We start from the raw sequence: 17,998 nt of genomic DNA, 5'->3' as shown, positions 1-17,998 counted from the left end.
AATTTGTTGCTACCCTTTTGATTTTGGTTACATTGGTTTTGTTTGTACAAAAACTTTTTAATTTGATGTAATCCAGATTATTTATTTTGCATTTTGTAATTCTTTCTAATTCTTGCTTGGTTTTGAAGTATTTCCCTTCCCAAAGGTCTGACATGTATACTATTCTGTGTTCGCCTAATTTTCTTATAGTTTCCTTCTTGATGTTCAAGTCATTCATCCATTTTGAATTTATCTTGGTGTAGGGTGTGAGGTGTTGATCTAAGCCTAATCTTTCCCACACTGTCCTCCAATTTTCCCAACAGTTTTTATGAAATAGTGGATTTTTGTCCCAAAAGCTGGGATCTTTGGGTTTGTCATATACTGTCTTGCTGAGGTTGCTTGCCCCCAGTCTATTCCACTGATCCTCCTTTCTGTCTCTTAGCCAGTACCAAATTGTTTTGATGACCGCTGCTTTATAATATAGTCTGAGATCTGGGACTGCAAGACCCCCTTCCTTTGTATTTTTTTTCATTAATTCCCTGGGTATCCTTGATCTTTTGTTCTTCCAAATGAACTTTGTTATGTTTTTTTCTAAATCAGTAAAAAAAATTTTTGGGAGTTCCATGGGTATGGCACTAAATAGATAGATGAGTTTGGGTAGGATGGTCATTTTTATTATATTGGCTCGTCCTACCCATGAGCAGTTAATGTTCTTCCAATTGTTCAAGTCTAGTTTTAGTTGTGTGGAAAGTGTTTTGTAGTTGTGTTCATATAGATCCTGTGTTTGTCTCGGGAGATAGATTCCTAAGTATTTTATTTTGTCTTGGGTAATTTTGAATGGGATTTCTCTTTCTAGTTCTTGCTGCTGAGCTGTGTTGGAATTATATAGAAATGCTGATGACTTATGTGGGTTTATTTTGTATCCTGCAACTTTGCTAAAGTTGTTGATTATTTCAATTAGCTTTTTGGTTGAATCTCTAGGATTCTTTAAGTAGACCATCATGTCATCTGCAAAGAGTGATAATTTGGTCTCCTCCTTGCCTATTTTGATGCCTTCAATTTCTTTTTCTTCTCTAATTGCTACTGCTAGTGTTTCTAATACAATGTCAAATAATAGAGGTGATAATGGGCATCCTTGTTTCACTCCTGATCTTAATGGGAATGGATTTAGTTTATCCCCATTGCAGATGATATTAGCTGATGGTTTTAGATATATACTGTTTATTATTTTTAGGAATGACCCTTCTATTCCTATGTTTTCTAGTGTTTTTAGTAGGAATGGGTGTTGTATTTTATCAAAGGCTTTTTCTGCATCTATTGAGATAATCATGTGATTCTTGTTGGTTTGCTTGTTGATGTGGTCAATTATGTGGATAGTTTTCCTAATGTTGAACCAGCCCTGCATCCCTGGTATGAATCCTACTTGATCATGGTGGATGACCCTTCTAATCACTTGCTGGAGTCTTTTTGCTAGTATCCTATTTAAGATTTTTGCATCTATATTCATTAGGGAGATTGGTCTATAGTTTTCTTTCTCTGTTTTTGGCCTGCCTGGCTTTGGAATTAGTACCATGCTTGTGTCATAAAAGGAGTTTGGTAGGACTCCCTCTTTGCTTATTATGTCGAATAGTTTGTATAATATTGGGGTTAACTGTTCTCTGAATGTTTGATAGAATTCACTGGTGAATCCATCAGGCCCTGGGGATTTTTTCTTAGGCAGTTCTTTGATGGCTTGATGGATTTCAATTTCTGATATGGGATTATTTAAGAAAACTATTTCTTCTTCTGTTAGTCTAGGCAATTTATATTTTTGTAAATATTCATCCATATCACCTAGATTGGTAAATTTATTGCCATATAGTTGGGCAAAGTAGTTTTTAATGATTGCCTTAATTTCCTCTTCATTTGAGGTGAGATCCCCCTTTTCATCCTTGATGCTATTAATTTGCCTTTCTTCTTTCCTTTTTTTAATTAAATTAACCAGTACTTTGTCTATTTTGTCTGTTTTTTCAAAGTACCAGCTTCTAGTCTTGTTTATTAGCTCAATAGTTCTGTCACTTTCTATTTTATTAATTTCTCCCTTAATTTTTAGGATCTCTAGTATGGTTTTCTTCTGGGGGTTTTTAATTTGCTCATTCTCAAGTTTTTTGATTTGCATTTCCAATTCCTTGGTCTCTGTCCTCCCTAATTTGTTAATATATGCACTCAGGGATATGAATTTTCCTCTAAAGTGCCTTGGCTGCATCCCATAAGGTTTGAAAGGATGTTTCGCCGTTGTCATTTTCTTCAACGAAATTGTTAATTGTTTCTATGATTTCTTCTCTAACTATCCGATTTTGGAGTATCATGTTATTTAATTTCCAATTAATTTTTGATTTGGGTCTCCATGTACCCTTGCCGATCAATATTTTAATTGCCTTGTGATCTGAAAAGGCTGCAGTTAATATTTCTGCTTTTCTGCATTTAAGTGCCATGTTTCTATGACCTAGTGTATGATCTATTTTTGTGAATGTGCCATGTGGTGCTGAAAAGAAGGTGTATTCTTTTTTGTCCCTATTTATTTTTCTCCATATGTCTATTAATTCTAATTTTTCTAAGATTTCATTCACCTCTTTTACCTCTTTCTTATTTATTTTTTGATTTGATTTATCTAAATTTGATAGTGGTTGGTTCAAGTCTCCCACTAATATGGTTTTACTGTCTAATTCCTCCTTCAATTCTCCTAGTTTCTCTATTAAAAATTTGGATGCTATACCATTTGGTGCATACATGTTGATTAGTGATATTTCCTCATTGTCTATACTTCCTTTTAGCAGAATATATTTACCTTCCCTGTCCCTTTTGATCAGGTCTATTTGTACTTTGGCTTTGTCAGATATCATGATTGCAACTCCTGCCTTCTTTCTATCGGTTGAGGCCCAAAAGGTCTTACTCCAACCTTTAATTCTAACCTTGTGAGTGTCAACCCGTCTCATATGTGTTTCTTGAAGACAACATATGGTAGGGTTTTGTGTTCTAATCCAATCTGCTATTTGTCTGCGTTTTATGGGTGAGTTCATCCCATTCACGTTCAAAGTTATGATTGTTATTTGTGGATTCGCTGGCATTTTGATGTCTTCCCCTAGTTCTGACCTTTCTTCTTTAGCTTTCTCCTTTTGAACCAGTGATTTACTTTAGGTCAGTCCCCCTAGTCCCCTCCCTTGAGATGCTTCCCTTTCTAGCCCCTCCCTTTTTATGCTCCCTTCCCCTCCCCCCTCTCCTTCCCTCCCTTTTTGTACTCCCTCCCCCCTCCCCCTCCTTAATTTTCCTTTCTTTCTTGCCCTAATGGATAAGATAGAATTCAGGATCCCACTGGATCTAGATGTTCTTCCCTCTCAGATTTGATTTCACTGAGAGTAAGGTTTAAGTACTTCCACTTCACGCTCTCTTCCTCTCCTTCTCATATGAGAGTTCTTCCCCTCCCCTTCCCATGTGTATCTTTATATGGGAAAGTTTATTCTATTGATTCCCCCCCTATTTCTTGAAGTTAATCTTAGTATTATCATGGTTCCCCCCTCCCTTTTCCTTTTTTTGCCCCAACTTTCCCCAAATCTTCTTGATTCCCCAATCTTTCCCTATGCATGTTTCTTCTAACTACTCTTATGATGATACAATTTATGAGAGTTACACAAAACATTTTCCCCACATATTAATATATATAATTAGATGTAAATGTAGTCCTTATAGAAGAGAGTTTGACTTAAAGAGAAAGATAAGATTTATCTCCTTTTCCCTTTCTTTCATATTTACCTTTTCATGTTTCTCTTGCTTTCTGTGCTTGGATATCGAACTTTCCACAGAGCTCTGGTCTTTTCTTAGCAAATGCTTGGAAATCTTCTATTTTGTTGAATGCCCATACTTTCCCCTGGAAGTATATAGTCAGTTTTGCTGGGTAGTTGATTCTTGGTTGGAGACCCAGCTCTCTTGCCTTTCTAAATATCGTGTTCCATGCTTTGCGGTCTCTTAGTGTGTTAGCCGCTAAGTCATGTGTGATCCTTATGGGAGCCCCCTTATATCTGAAGCTCTTCTTCTTGGCTTCTTGTAGGATTTTCTCCTTTACTTGGAAGCTCTTGAATTTGGCAATTACATTCCTAGGCGTTGTCTTTTGGGGATTTAGTATAGAAGGTGTTCTATGAATCCTTTCTATTTCTATTTTGCCCCCTTGCTCCAGAACGTGGGGGCAATTTTCTTTTATAATCTCCTCTAGAATAAAATCCAATTTGTTGTTTACCTCTGGTTTTTCTGGGAGACCAATGATACGGAGATTTTCTCGTCTTCCTCTGTTCTCCAGGTCCGTGACCTTCTCAGTGAGATATTTTATGTTTTCTTCCAATTCATTAATTGTTTGGGTTTGCTTTATTGATTCTTGCTGTTTTATCATCTCACTTTCTTCTAGGTGCTTGATTCTGGTCATTAGGGACTGGATTTGCTTTTCAGCCTTGTCTGCCCTTGTATTGGATGCTTCGAGTTCTTTTTCCAATTGAGCAGTCTTATCTGTCAGACAGCTGATCTCTTTCTCCCATTTTTCTTTCCAGAAGGTTTCCATCTTTTGGATAAGTTCCAGTTTGAGATCTTCCAGAGCTTGTTGATAGTTTCCATTTTGGGAGGCGTGTTCTGAATTTTTTTGGATTTCCTCTTCATTCTCCTCTTTTCCTTGGGTACTTCCACCATAAAAGTTTTCAATAGTCACTTTTTTCCCTTTCTTCCTGGAGGCTTGATTTTGGGCCATGTGAGCCATCCCTTTGGTGGTTTTATTTCCCCTTTCCTTTTTGGTCTGGGGTCTGGGTTATAAGAGCGGTTTTTCTGTGAATTTAGGTTGCTTCAGACTAGTTCTTCCCAGCCTCCGAGCCCAGGTATTCAGCTCCGCCCAGATAATCAGCGCGCCTTGTTCAGCGCAGCCCACCCGAAGTCCGCTGGCTTCTCCAGTGAAAGCGCCCTGAGACGTTTTTTCCTGGCAGTCGCCAGATCCCAAGGACCCTGGAGTGCCCCCCCAGACAGAGACGCTCCCCACTCACTCGCTGTCCTGGTGAGCGCTCAGGTAGCTCACTCTGGTTTAGTGGGGGAGGTGGGGTGGGGGAAGGGCGGCTCAGTTCACTTTTCTGTGCAAGCTTTTCCTTCTTATTTTAGTGTTGAAATGTTCAAGCCCCACGTACCTTTGCCTCTGTGGGGTACTGGGGAGTCCTTCTGTTCCTCCAAAGGTGATTTTATGCTCCTTTGATGTAGTCTATTTCGTTCGGTGCTGGGGAGAGAAAGCGTGCGGCGTCTAGATTGCAGCCATGATTACCCGGAAGTCCCCCATTGTATCAATTCTAAAATCAATCAAGACTCAAAGAAATTCCTGTTCTATGCTTAAGCATAGGTCAAAGTCCTTTCCATTGTTCAGCAAAGGGTCTCTGTCCTAAAGTAATCTTAAGAAGGGAAGAGAAAGAACCTCCCATGCCAATGGGGTTCCCATTCCAATAGACTATCAGTAAGAAATTTTCCAAGTATGAAATATCCCAATGGTGAAATTTCCAACAATTATAAGTCTAAGGAAATTTGAGGTTTACAATATTCATTAGGGAGATTGGTCTAAAGTTTTCTTTCTCTGTTTTTAACCTGCCTGGCTTTGGGATTAGTACCATGTTTGTGTCATAAAAAGAATTTGGTAGAAGCCCTTCTTGGCTTATTCTGTCAAATAGTTTGTATAATATTAGGATTAATTATTCTTTGAATGTTTGGTAGAATTCATTTGTGAATCCATCCGGATCTGGGGATTTTTTCTTAGGGAGTTCTTTGATGGCTTGTTCAATTTCTTTTTCTGATATGGGGTTGTTTAGGTAGTTTATTTCTTCCTTTTTTAGTCTAGGCAATTTATATTTTTGTAAGTATTCATCCACATCACCTAGATTGCCATATTTGTTGTCATATAATTGGACATAGTAGTTTTTAATGATTGCTTTAATTTCTTCTTCGTTAGAGGTGAGGTCTCCCTTTTCATCTTGGATACTGTCAATTTGGTTTTTTTCTTTCCTTTTTTTAATTAGACTGACTAGTACTTTGTCTATTTTATTTGTTTTTTCAAAGTACCAGCTTCTAGTCTTATTTATTAAATCAATAGTTCTTTGACTTTCAATTTTATTGATTTCTCCTTTGAGTTTTAGGATCTCTAATTTAGCCTTCATCTGAGGATTTTTAATTTGTTCACTTTCTAGTTTTTTAATTTGCATGACCAATTCATTGACCTCTGCCCTTCTTAATTTGTTTATATATGAACTCAAGGATATAAATTTCCCCCTTAGTACTGCTTTGGCTGCATCCCATAGGTTTTGAAAGGATGTCTCACCATTATCATTTTCTTCAATGAAGTTATTAATTGTTTCTACGATTTGTTCTTTAACTAATTGGCTTTGGAGAATCATATTGTTTAATTTCCAATTAATTTTTGATTTATCTCTCTATGTACCCTTACTAATTATTATTTTCATTGCACTGTGGTCTAAGAAGGTTGCATTTATTATTTCTGCCCTTTTGCACTTGTTTGCAATGTTTTTGTGCCCTAATATATGGTCAATTTTTGTGAATGTACCATGTGCTGCTGAAAAAAAGGTGTATTCCTTTTTGTCCCTATTTATTTTTCTCCACATGTCTACTAACTCTAATTTTTCTAAGATTTCATTTGCTTCTCTCACTTCTTTCTTATTTATTTTTTGGTTTGACTTATCTAGTTCAGATAGAGGAAGGTTCAGATCTCCCACTAGCATAGTTTTTCTATCTATTTCATCCTTGAGCTCCTCTAGTTTCTCCTTTAGAAATTTGGATGCTATGCCATTTGGTGCATACATATTGAGTACAGATATTTCCTCATTGTCTATACTGCCTTTTATCAGGATGTAATTACCTTCCCTATCTCTTTTAACTAGATTTATTTTTACTTTGGCTTTGTCAGATATCATGATTGCGACTCCTGCCTTCTTTTTATCAGTTGATGCCTAATAGATTTGGCTCCATCCTCTTACTTTCACCCTATGCGTATCTACCTTCCTCATGTGTGTTTCTTGCAGACAGCATATGGTAGGGTTTTGGATTCTAATCCACGCTGCTATTCTATTGCATTTTATGGGTGAGTTCATTCCATTCACATTCAGTGTTATGATTACCAGCTTTATATTTCCCAGCATTTTGATTTCTACTCCTAATCCTGCCTTTTCTTCTTTCACTATTTCCTTCTACACCAATGTTTTATTTTTAATCAGTCCCCCTAGTTCCCACGCTTATTTTACTTCCCTTTCTATCCCCTCCCTTCTTATTCCCCCCTTATTTTCCCCTGTAGTCTTTTTAAAATTTCCCCCCACCCTCTCCCTCCCTTGTACTGCTTCCCTCCCCACCAGTCCATTTCCCCCCCTTCTACTCCCCTATAGGGCGCAAATCTATTCTCTTCCCCAATGGATTGGATTGTTCTTCGCTCTTTGGGTCAGTTTCAAAGCACGTAAGAGTTGAGTATTTCCTATCTCCAACCTCTTTACCCTTCCAGTGTATTGATGTTCTCCCCCCTCCTGCCATGAACTTCTTTGTGACATATAAATTTAATCCCATTTGTTTCTTTTCCCATTTCTTTTAGTATTAACCTCTTTTTTTTTTTGCTCTGGTTGTATATATACATATATATATATATATACACACATACACACACGTATATGTATTTATACATGCATATATTTATGTACCTATTTATGTCTTGTCCTTTCATCCTATACAGTTTGTCACTGTTTCCTCTAAGTGTAATTCTTCTAGCTGCCTAGATGATAGGAACAGCTTTTAAGAGTTACCAATGACCTCTTTTCTTATAGATATACATATCATTTTAACTTATTGAGTCTCTTAAAAATTTTTGTTGTTGTTGTTGTTTTGTTTTTCTTTTCCCCCTCTTTTTAAATTACCTTTTGATGATTCTCTTGAGTTCTGTTCTTGGACATCAAATTTTCTGTTCAGGTCTGGCCTTTTCTTTCCAAGAATGCTTGGAATTCTTCTATTGTGTTGAATGGCTTTCCCCCTGTAAGAATATAGTCAGTTTTGATGTGTATTTGATTCTTGGTTGTAGACCTAGTTCCCTTGCTTTCCAGAATATCATATTCCATGCCCTTCGGTCCTTCAGTGTGGATACTGCCAGATTCTGAGTTATCCTCACTGTGTTTCCATGGTATCTGAATGGCTTCTTCTTGGCAGCTTGTAATATCTTTTCTTTAGTCTGATAGTTTTTGAATTTGGCTATAACATTCCTGGGTGTTGTCAGTTGGGGATTAAATACAGGAGGTGATCTATGGATTCTTTCAACCTCCACTTTCCCCTCTTGTTCTAGGATATCAGGGCAGTTTTCCTGAATAATTTCCTGTAGTATTATGTCCAGACTTTTTCTTTTGTCATGGTCTTCTGGTAGACCAATGATTCTTAAATTGTCTCTTCTTGAACGATTTTCTAAATCCTCTGTTTTGTGAATGAGATGCTTCATATTTTCCTCAATTTTTTCATTCTTTTTGTTTTGTTTTATTGTGTCCTGCTGCCTTGTGAGGTCACTTAATTCCAGTTGTTGTATTCTGGTTCTTAGAGACTGGATTTCATCCCTGGCTTTTTGGTCATCCTTTTCCTTCTGGTCTGATTTTCTTTGAAAGTCATCTTTCATCCTCTTTACCTCGTCTTTCATCTCCTTTGCCTCATCTTTCATCTCCTTTGTCTCATTTTCTAGCTGGTTGATATTGGCTTTCAAGACACTATTTTCTCGTTTATTTCAAGTGCCTCTGTTTCCAGATGACTTATTTTAATTTTTAAGTTCTTTTCCCAATTGTCTTCAGCCTCTCTTAATTGTGTTTTGAGTTCTTCCACAGCCTGTATCCAATTCACTGGGATTTCTGATTTGTCGTTTGCTGATCTCTTCCCCTCTGTTCCGTTTGCTGAGTAGAAGTGTCTCTTGTAGTTTCTTTCTTCTTTTTCTGTTGTTTGCTCAAATTCACCCCTTCTTTATGCCTTGTATTTGTCTGTGCTCTTGCTCCTCTCATTTTTTTTGGTTTTGGGGGCTTCTGTCAGTTTCCCCTCTTGGAGCTTTAACAGGAGATCCCTTGTTGTAGTCTCTGGTGGAGGTTTGTTGGGGTTTGAGCTTCCCTGTCCTCTGGAGACTTTTGATTGGATTAAGTCCAGCAGTCAATGAGGGTGGGTGTGGAGCCTAGGCTTCCCTGTGTTCTGGAGACTTTTGATGGGATTAAGTTCAGCTTAGTTGGGCTGGGTGTGCTCTGAGTCAGAAACTTCCTGGAAGGCTGGAGCAAATATGGAGAATCTCCACAGCTCTGGCCAGGATGTCAGGTCTATGCTCCCTCTCTAGCTCCTTCCCCGCCATCTGTGGTGGATGCTCTGAACTTGGCACTGCCCTGCTCGCAAGGTATGCCCTCCAGACCAGCACCTTTGCCTGCCCACTGCTGCTGGAGTCTCAGCACTTTGGCTGGGAGGGGGAATGGGTCCTGGGACCTTCCTTCTGTCTTCCCCTTAAACCTGAGCATTCTCAGATTCCGGCTTTTCGGGGGGGGGGGGGGGGTTGTACCTTTTGAATTAGGTTCAGCAGGATGGTTCCTCGGCTCTGTCTTGTTGCTAAGTTTGTTTTTCAGTCCCCTGGGAGTATTCAGTTTGTGATCAGTTAGGAAGTGTATTCAGAGGTCTGAACTTCTGCTCCTTCTAGGCTGCCATCTTGACTCTGCCCCCTATCACTGTCATTTTAATGCCCACTATGCTAAGTAGTAGGCAATAATACTTTGTAGTAGTGAGTTGGAGAGTTAACAAAGTTTAGATAAGATACAGCTCCTTAACCTGTGTGTGTCCAAATTTATTGAACACTATTATCATCCAGCTCTCATTACTACATCTTATCCAACAAGAAATCATGGTGGATATTAGTAGGAGATAGTAGAGGCTAGAGAAACAAACTTAAGCTGTAATGCACAACAGTAAATGTTAATTAGTTGATGTGAAATTTGCAAAACAGAGAATTATCTTTAGCTTAAAGGAAGGGGAAGGTCATTAATGACAAAGAGGATTCAAGAAGGCTGGGGGTGGGGGATGACTTTTGAGTTGGACTGTGTAGTATGGTTAGGAGTTTAAGAGGCAAAATGGGGTATGGGATGGGAAGGAAATCTCCAGGCATAGGGAATAGCATGAGCAAAGGTAAAGAGGTGGGAAACTGAAAGGCCCTAAGCTTGCTACTGGCTGAAGATTTGTGATGCCTTTGGCAATCCTTAGAAAGCCAGTTTGCCAATTATAAGTCATTTGAGGATGGAAATAGGTTTGTGGAAAGACTTGTTCCTCTATCAGATGGCAGCAGGGGAGAGGGGACTTTCCTCATCTTCCCTCTCCCTCCCGTATTTGCCAGGAGCAGATCTACTCACTCAATAAGAGACATGTTGTCCAACAGAAAGAGAAGACAGTTGAGCCAATGGAGATCACTCCATGAAGTATAAACCCTGGCAGCAGAGAAAAGAGAATTAGTTCTGGATGTTGAGAGCTGAGTTACAGAAAAAAAAAAACAAACCCAGAGTACCTAACTGAGCAACCCTGTCCCCCTCCTCCCCCTCCCCCAGCAAAGGTAATGATCCAATGTAGGGACTAGCATGAAAATAATACAACAAGAAGAGAAAGAACACTAGGGCCCTCTCTAAAGTTCTGGAGATATGAATGAATTGCCTTTGTCACATGTATTCTCTGTGTGCCTTACTACTAGTTCACTCTTAAGTTTGTGCTCACTCTTCCTAATGACTCCGTATTTTTGTGTTTCTATGTATTATATTTCTTTATATAATGACTTTGTGGGAGAATGAACCTGGATTTTATGGGTACAATGTTATATAACTACAGCTCTTACTATACTTCTCCTTTGAGCTATTTGTGTCTCCTAGCTGGTAACTAAAGAGTAAGTGTACCAGTACTGAGGACTCCTGAGCCATGAGAATGTGATCCACAAAGTAATCTTTCTCCAGGAACCTATTCTTCTATATTAATCCAATTTGGAGGAGGAGTAGGTACATTAGTAACTCTATCAAAAGAAAAATCATGCAATTAGCTTGCTATGACTTGGTTTTAGTGAATTCATGTTGAGTTTTAGTGCTTACTACAACCTTTTCTAAATGTTCATAAATAATCTAGAATTTTTCTATTGATCAATGACAAATTCATTTCTATTTCTATTTTATAATAATTGCTATATTTTCTTTCTTTTTTTTAAGGGAATATTTATCCATTTCTAGTCTGGTTTCAATCAGTCAATAAATATTAAGTGTCTACTATGAAAACTGATGTAATCAATATCTCAGGTGAGTAAGAGATTTTTGTTGTGGATGAGTAATTTTCAGTAGGTGTCCAAAGTGATTCCATTTGGAGTTTTCTTGGCAAACTGGAGTGGTTTGCCATTTTATTCTCCAGTTCCTATTACAGATGAGAAAGTTGAGGCAAACAGGGTTTAGTGATTTGATCAGGGTCATACAGCTATAAAGTATCTGAAGTCAGATTTGAAAAGTCTAGCACTATCCATTTTGCCACCTAGCTGTCTGTCTAGAGGTATCTAGACTTTAAGATGCTGAATGGAAGTATATTATTTATCTGCTCAATTCATGGGGGAAAGGAGGGGGCAGAGAGCATCTATGATTAGCATTCTAAGGAAACCTTAAAAATCATCTGAAAAGTTATTGAACATTCACCTAAAAATACTAGGTACAAAAGAATTTGAAGATTATCTAGTCACCGGCTCTCAGAGATGAAATGATGGTGGAGTCCCAGACAATTGCATATAAATACAGTTAAAAGATTAACTATATGCATAATTAAAAACAATTGTGTGCAGAATTAAAGCATTGCATAGCAGAATCTCCCAACAACTTGGTGAGATAGTAACAGAAAGAATGTGGGATTTGGAATCTTTGGACCTGGACTCTAATCCACTCTGGTACTTACTCCCTTCATCATTCTTTTATATTACTTAACTTCTCAGGGCCTTAGTTTCCTTATCCATGAAATAAAAGGACAGAACAACATCATTTCTAAAAGGTTTTTTTGTTTGTTTGTTTTAAATTTTATGCTCCCATAAGGTAGAGACTGGCATAACCATCACCATCTTATCTTAGAAAAAGGGAAACTATAATGAAGTGACTATGCAACATTACATGGAAATCCTCTATCATAGTTTCCTTTCTTTGTAATGGCAATGTGGATACTGTTTTGAGTTCCCTTTAAATCAACCTTCATCTTTGATACTGTTAAGATAAATAAAATAACTTTGTATTCTTTTATATGATTATTGAAACTATATAATAGGAAACACCTTAGGAGTAAAGCTTTATAAAAAGTGAATTTTCAACTGGCTGAGATGGTGAAGCACTATGGCTTTAGTGGTCTTTGAATTCCTTAATAAAATGATAATGCTGATGTCATTGACCTGGAAGCAGAGAACAAGTAGTTTTTTTTATTAAACCCTAACCTTCTGTCTTGGAATTGGTTCCAAGGCAGAAGAGTGGTAAGGGCTAGGCAATGGGGGTGAAGTGACTTGCCCAGGGTCACATAGCTGGGAAGTGCCTGAGGCCAGATTTGAACCTAGGACCTCTTGTCTCTCTCTCTGCCTGACTCTCAATCCTCTGAGCTACCCAGGTGACCCTCAAAAGACTAATTGTCTTAATCAGTCAACTAGGATTTTATTATCTATCATGTACCAGGTACTGTGCTAAGTGTTAGGAATGCAAAGAAAATCAAAAATAGTTCCTGTCCTCAAAGAGCTCACATTCCAGTGGGTGTGGGGAAACACCATAAAAACAGGATCTATTTAAGATAAAATAAAGTTTTAAAGCTTCAAAGGGAAAGTATAGGATTAATTAGGATCAAGTTTTTTTGCAGAAGATGGGTTTTTAGCTGAAACTTGAAGGAAGCATAGGTAAGTAGAGGATGAATGTGAGAGGGAAGAACAATCCATATTAGGGGATGATAGCCAACAAAAAGGCTCAAAGTTGGGAAATGAAGTATCCTGTGCTAAGAACATCAACTGGATCACAGAGTACTTAGAGTAAAGTGTAAGAATACTGGAAGGGTTGGAGGAGACCATTTTATGAAAGGATTTAACATACAGACAGGATTTCATATTTATATTTTTATCTTGGAGATATTATGAAGACATCGAATAGAGAAAGTTGGATGATATGGATGGATCTGCACTTGATAGCTGAATGGATGATGGATTGGAGGGGGAGAGCCATGAAGCAAGGAGACCTACTAGTAGCCTATTTTAATAGCCTAGGTACAAGGTGATATGGGCCAGTGATGGTTTTGTAACCTAGAGTGAAGTACATGTATAATATGAGAGATAGTAAGAAAATAGAATTCACAGAACAGCTTAGATTTGTGGATGGGGGAGTATGAGGAGTTGAAGGTAACATGTAGGTTGTAAGCTAGATGCTTAGAAGGAAAGTGGTGCCCTACACAGTATTAGGGAAGTTAAGAGGTGAGGGTTTTTTTTGGAAAAGATAATTCTGTTTTGGGTATGTTGAATTTAAAATTTGTATAGAATATTTAGCTGAAGAGGTCTTATAGACAATTGTAAATTGAAGTCGAGGAGAGGGGTTGGGGGCTCAATAAATTAGGCTGAAAATCATCTGCATAAAGATGTTAATGGAATTCATGGGTGCTGAAATCAACAAGTAAAATAATAAAAAGGGAGGAGAGAAGAGAGCTCAGAACAGAACCTTGGGAAATACCTTTTGTCTTTCTAAGCTGTGGCCTAGATGAAAATCCAGCAGAGGAGGGCACTTCCGGTCAAGAATGGCGGCTCAGAGAAAGCTAAAGTTCAGATCTCCGGAAACCTTTCCCTACCGAACTCAAACTATATGCTCCTAAGGCACCAAAATTCAAAATAAAAAACAGAATAGACCCTGGGAATCCTCCTCCTGGATCTGGATCTGGATCAAAAGGTACGGCCCCCCCAAAAGCCAGAACATGAGATCACTCGGACCTAAGGGATAGGCAGAAGGAAGGTCTCAGGACCCATCCCCCCAACCCAGAGCGCTGAGTCCGAGGCAGCAGAGGGAACCTCAGAGCCTCAGGGCTGGCTATCCTGAAGGCTGCTTCCTGAAAACAACCTGACCCAGTCGAGGGGGCACCCAGACAGCAGGGAAACAGAGAGAGACGGGGGGGGGGGGGGGGGGGGGGGGGGAAGGGGAGCCTGTAACCCCCTGACCAGATCCTTCCATCTGAGTCTCACTGAAGGTCCCTGCCTCAGGGCATACTCAGTCAGAGGTTAATCCTATCAGGAGCCCTGGGAGCTCCAGGAAGTCACGCCCCCCCCTTCCCCCCTCAGAGAACAGGGTCCTCTGAAACAACAGTAATCCTCAGGGCTGGCAAAAGGGCCTCGGAGCTGAAGGCTGCATCCTGAAAACAACCTGACCCAGTTGAGGGGGCACCCAGACAGCAGGGAGGGAAACAGAGAGAGACAGGAGGAGCCTGTAGCCCCCTGACCAGATACTTCCATCTGAGTCTCACCGAAGGTCCCTGCCTCAGGGCATACTCAGTCTGAGGTTAATCCTATCACCAGCCCTCAGAGCTCCAGGAAGCCACGGCCCATCCCCCCTCAGAGAGCAGGGTCCTCTGAAACAACAGTAACCCTCAGGGCTGGCAAAAGGGCCTCCTCGGGAGCCGGCTATTCTGAAGGCCACATCCTGAAAACAACCTGACCTAGTCGAGGGGGCACCCAGACAGCAGGGAAACAGAAAGAGATGGGGGGAGCCTACAGCCCCCTGGCTGGATCCTTCCATCCGAGTCTCAAGGTCCCTGCCTCAAAGCATACTCAGTTCAACCCAGAGAAAGTTAATCTTATCAGGAGCCCTGAGAGCTCCGGGAAGCCACAGCCCTCCCCCCTCAGAGTGCTGGCTCTCCTGGCCAGCTAAGGCACAGAAACAAACACCCCGAGGAAAGGGCCCAGCCAGGCTCAGAGAGTGGAAGTAAGGCAACAGAGAAGCATTGGGAGGGAAATGAGGAGGGCAGTAACACAGAAACACCAGCAATTCCTGGATTCCCCGGGAAGAAAGAACAACAACTACATAGAAGGGACAATCTGCCTAGGGCTAAAACCTCTGAACACCAGACAGAGACAAGAAAAGCTAGTCCTCCCCACTCAGATAGAGATGGCAAACTGCACAGAAGCACAAAAGCCCCCAAATTCCAAGAAAAACAAGAAGAAGGGGGCGACTTTGGACACATTTTATGGAGCAAAAATACAAAACACAGAGGAGATAGAAGAGGAAACACAAGCAAATTCTCCGAAACCTTCCAAAGGAAATGGAAACTCTCCACAAACCCATGAAGAATTTGAATTGGAAAGGATCAAAAAGATGGAAGCCTTCTGGGAGGAAAAGTGGGAAATAATGCAAAAGAAATTCACGCATCTACAAAACCAGTTTGACCAAACTGAAAAGGAAAACCAGGCTTTAAAGGTCAGAATTAGGCAACTCGAAGACAACGAGCAGGTAAAAGAGCAAGAATCAATAAAGCAAAGCCAAAAGATCAAGAAATTAGAAGAGAACATAAAATATCTCACTGACAAGGTGACAGACTTGGAAAATAGAGGAAGAAGAGATAAAAAACACTAGAAAGCATAGGAATAGAAGGGTCATTCCTAAAAATAATAAACAGTATATATCTAAAACCATCAGCTAATATCATCTGCAATGGGGATAAACTAGATGCATTCCCAATAAGATCAGGAGTGAAACAAGGATGCCCATTATCACCTCTACTATTTGACATTGTACTAGAAACACTAGCAGTAGCATATAGAGAAGAAAAAGAAATTGAAGGCATTAAAATAGGCAAGGAGGAGACCAAGTTATCACTCTTTGCAGATGGCATGATGGTCTACTTAAAGAATCCTAGAGATTCAACCAAAAAGCTAATTGAAATAATCAACAACTTTAGCAAAGTTGCAGGATACAAAATAAACCCACAAAAGTCATCAGCTTTTCTATATATCTCCAATACAGCTCAGCAGCAAAAACTAGAAAGAGAAATCCCATTCAAAATCACCTTAGACAAAATAAAAAACCTAGGAATCTATCTCCCGAGACAAAATGAACACAACTACAAAACACTCACCACACAACTAAAACTAGACTTGAGCAATTGGAAAAACATTAACTGCTCATGGATAGGATGAGCCAATATAATAAAAATGACCATCCTACCCAAACTTATTTATCTATTTAGTGCCATACCCATGGAACTCCCAAAATATTTCTTTGCTGATTTAGAAAAAACCATAACAATGTTCATTTGGAATAACAAAAGATCAAGGATATCCAGGGAAATAATGAAAAAAACGCAAATGAGGGGGGTCTTGCAGTCCCAGATCTCAAACTATATTACAAAGCAGCAGTCATCAAAACAATTTGGTACTGGCTAAGAGACAGAAAGGAGGATCAGTGGAATAGACTGGGGGCAAGAGACCTCAGCAAGCCAGTATATGATAAACCCAAAGATCCCAGCTTTTGGGACAAAAATCCACTATTCAATAAAAACTGCTGGGAAAATTGGAAGACAGTGTGGGAGAGATTAGGAATTGATCAACACCTCACACCCTATACCAAGATAAATTCAAAATGGGTGAATGACTTAAACATAAAGAAGGAAACCATAAGTAAATTGGGTAAACACAGAATAGTATACATGTCAGACCTTTGGGAGGGGAAAGACTTTAAAACCAAGCAAGACATAGAAAGAGTCACAAAATGTAAAATAAATAATTTCGACTACATCAAATTAAAAAGCTTTTGTACAAACAAAACCAATGTAACTAAAATCAGAAGGAAAACAACAAATTGGGAAAAAATCTTCATAAAAACCTCTGACAAAGGTTTAATTACTCAAATTTATAAAGAGCTAAATCTATTGTACAAAAAATCAAGCCATTCTCCAATTGATAAATGGGCAAGGGACATGGATAGGCAGTTTTCAGATAAAGAAATCAAAACTATTAATAAGCACATGAAGAAGTGTTCTACATCTCTTATAATCAGAGAGATGCAAATCAAAACAACTCTGAGGTATCACCTCACACCTAGCAGATTGGCTAACATGATAGCAAAGGAAAGTAATGAATGCTGGAGGGGATATGGCAAAGTAGGGACATTAATTCATTGCTGGTGGAGTTGTGAAGTGATCCAACCATTCTGGAAGGCAATTTGGAACTATGCCCAAAGGGTGATAAAAGAATGTCTACCCTTTGATCCAGCCATAGCACTGCTGGGTTTGTACCCCAAAGAGATAATGGTCAAAAAGACTTGTACAAAAATATTCATAGCTGCGCTCTTTGTGGTGGCCCAAAATTGGAAAATGAGGGGATGCCCTTCAATTGGGGAATGGCTGAACAAATTGTGGTATATGTTGGTGATGGAATACTATTGTGCAAAAAGGAATAATAAAGTGGAGGAATTCCATGGTGACTGGAACAACCTCCAGGAAGTGATGCAGAGCGAGAGGAGCAGAACCAGGAGAACATTGTACACAGAGACTAATACACTGTGGTACAATCGAAGGTAATGGACTTCTCCATTAGTGGCAGTGTAATGTCCCTGAACAATCTGCAGGGATCTAGGAGAAAAAACACTATCCATAAGCAGAGGACAAACTGTGGGAGTAGAAACACCGAGGAAAAGCAACTGCCCAACTACAGCGGTTGAGGGGACATGACAGAGGAGAGACTCTAATGCAAATACTAATAACATGACAATGGGTTCGAATCAAGAACACATGTGATACCCAGTAGAATCATGCGTCAGCTACGGGGGGATGGGGGGGAGGAAAAGAAAATGATCTTTGTCTTTAATGAATAATGCTTGGAAATGATCAAATAAAATATTATTAAAAAAAAAAAAAGAAAATCCAGCAGAGGAGATTGAGAAGGAAGTGGTCAAAGGGGAAGGAAGATCAGTATCAT

This window comes from Monodelphis domestica, chromosome 2 (genome assembly GCF_027887165.1).
Source record: "Monodelphis domestica isolate mMonDom1 chromosome 2, mMonDom1.pri, whole genome shotgun sequence".
Classification (NCBI taxonomy): Eukaryota; Metazoa; Chordata; class Mammalia; order Didelphimorphia; family Didelphidae; genus Monodelphis; species Monodelphis domestica.
This window is presented reverse-complemented; position numbering follows the sequence as displayed.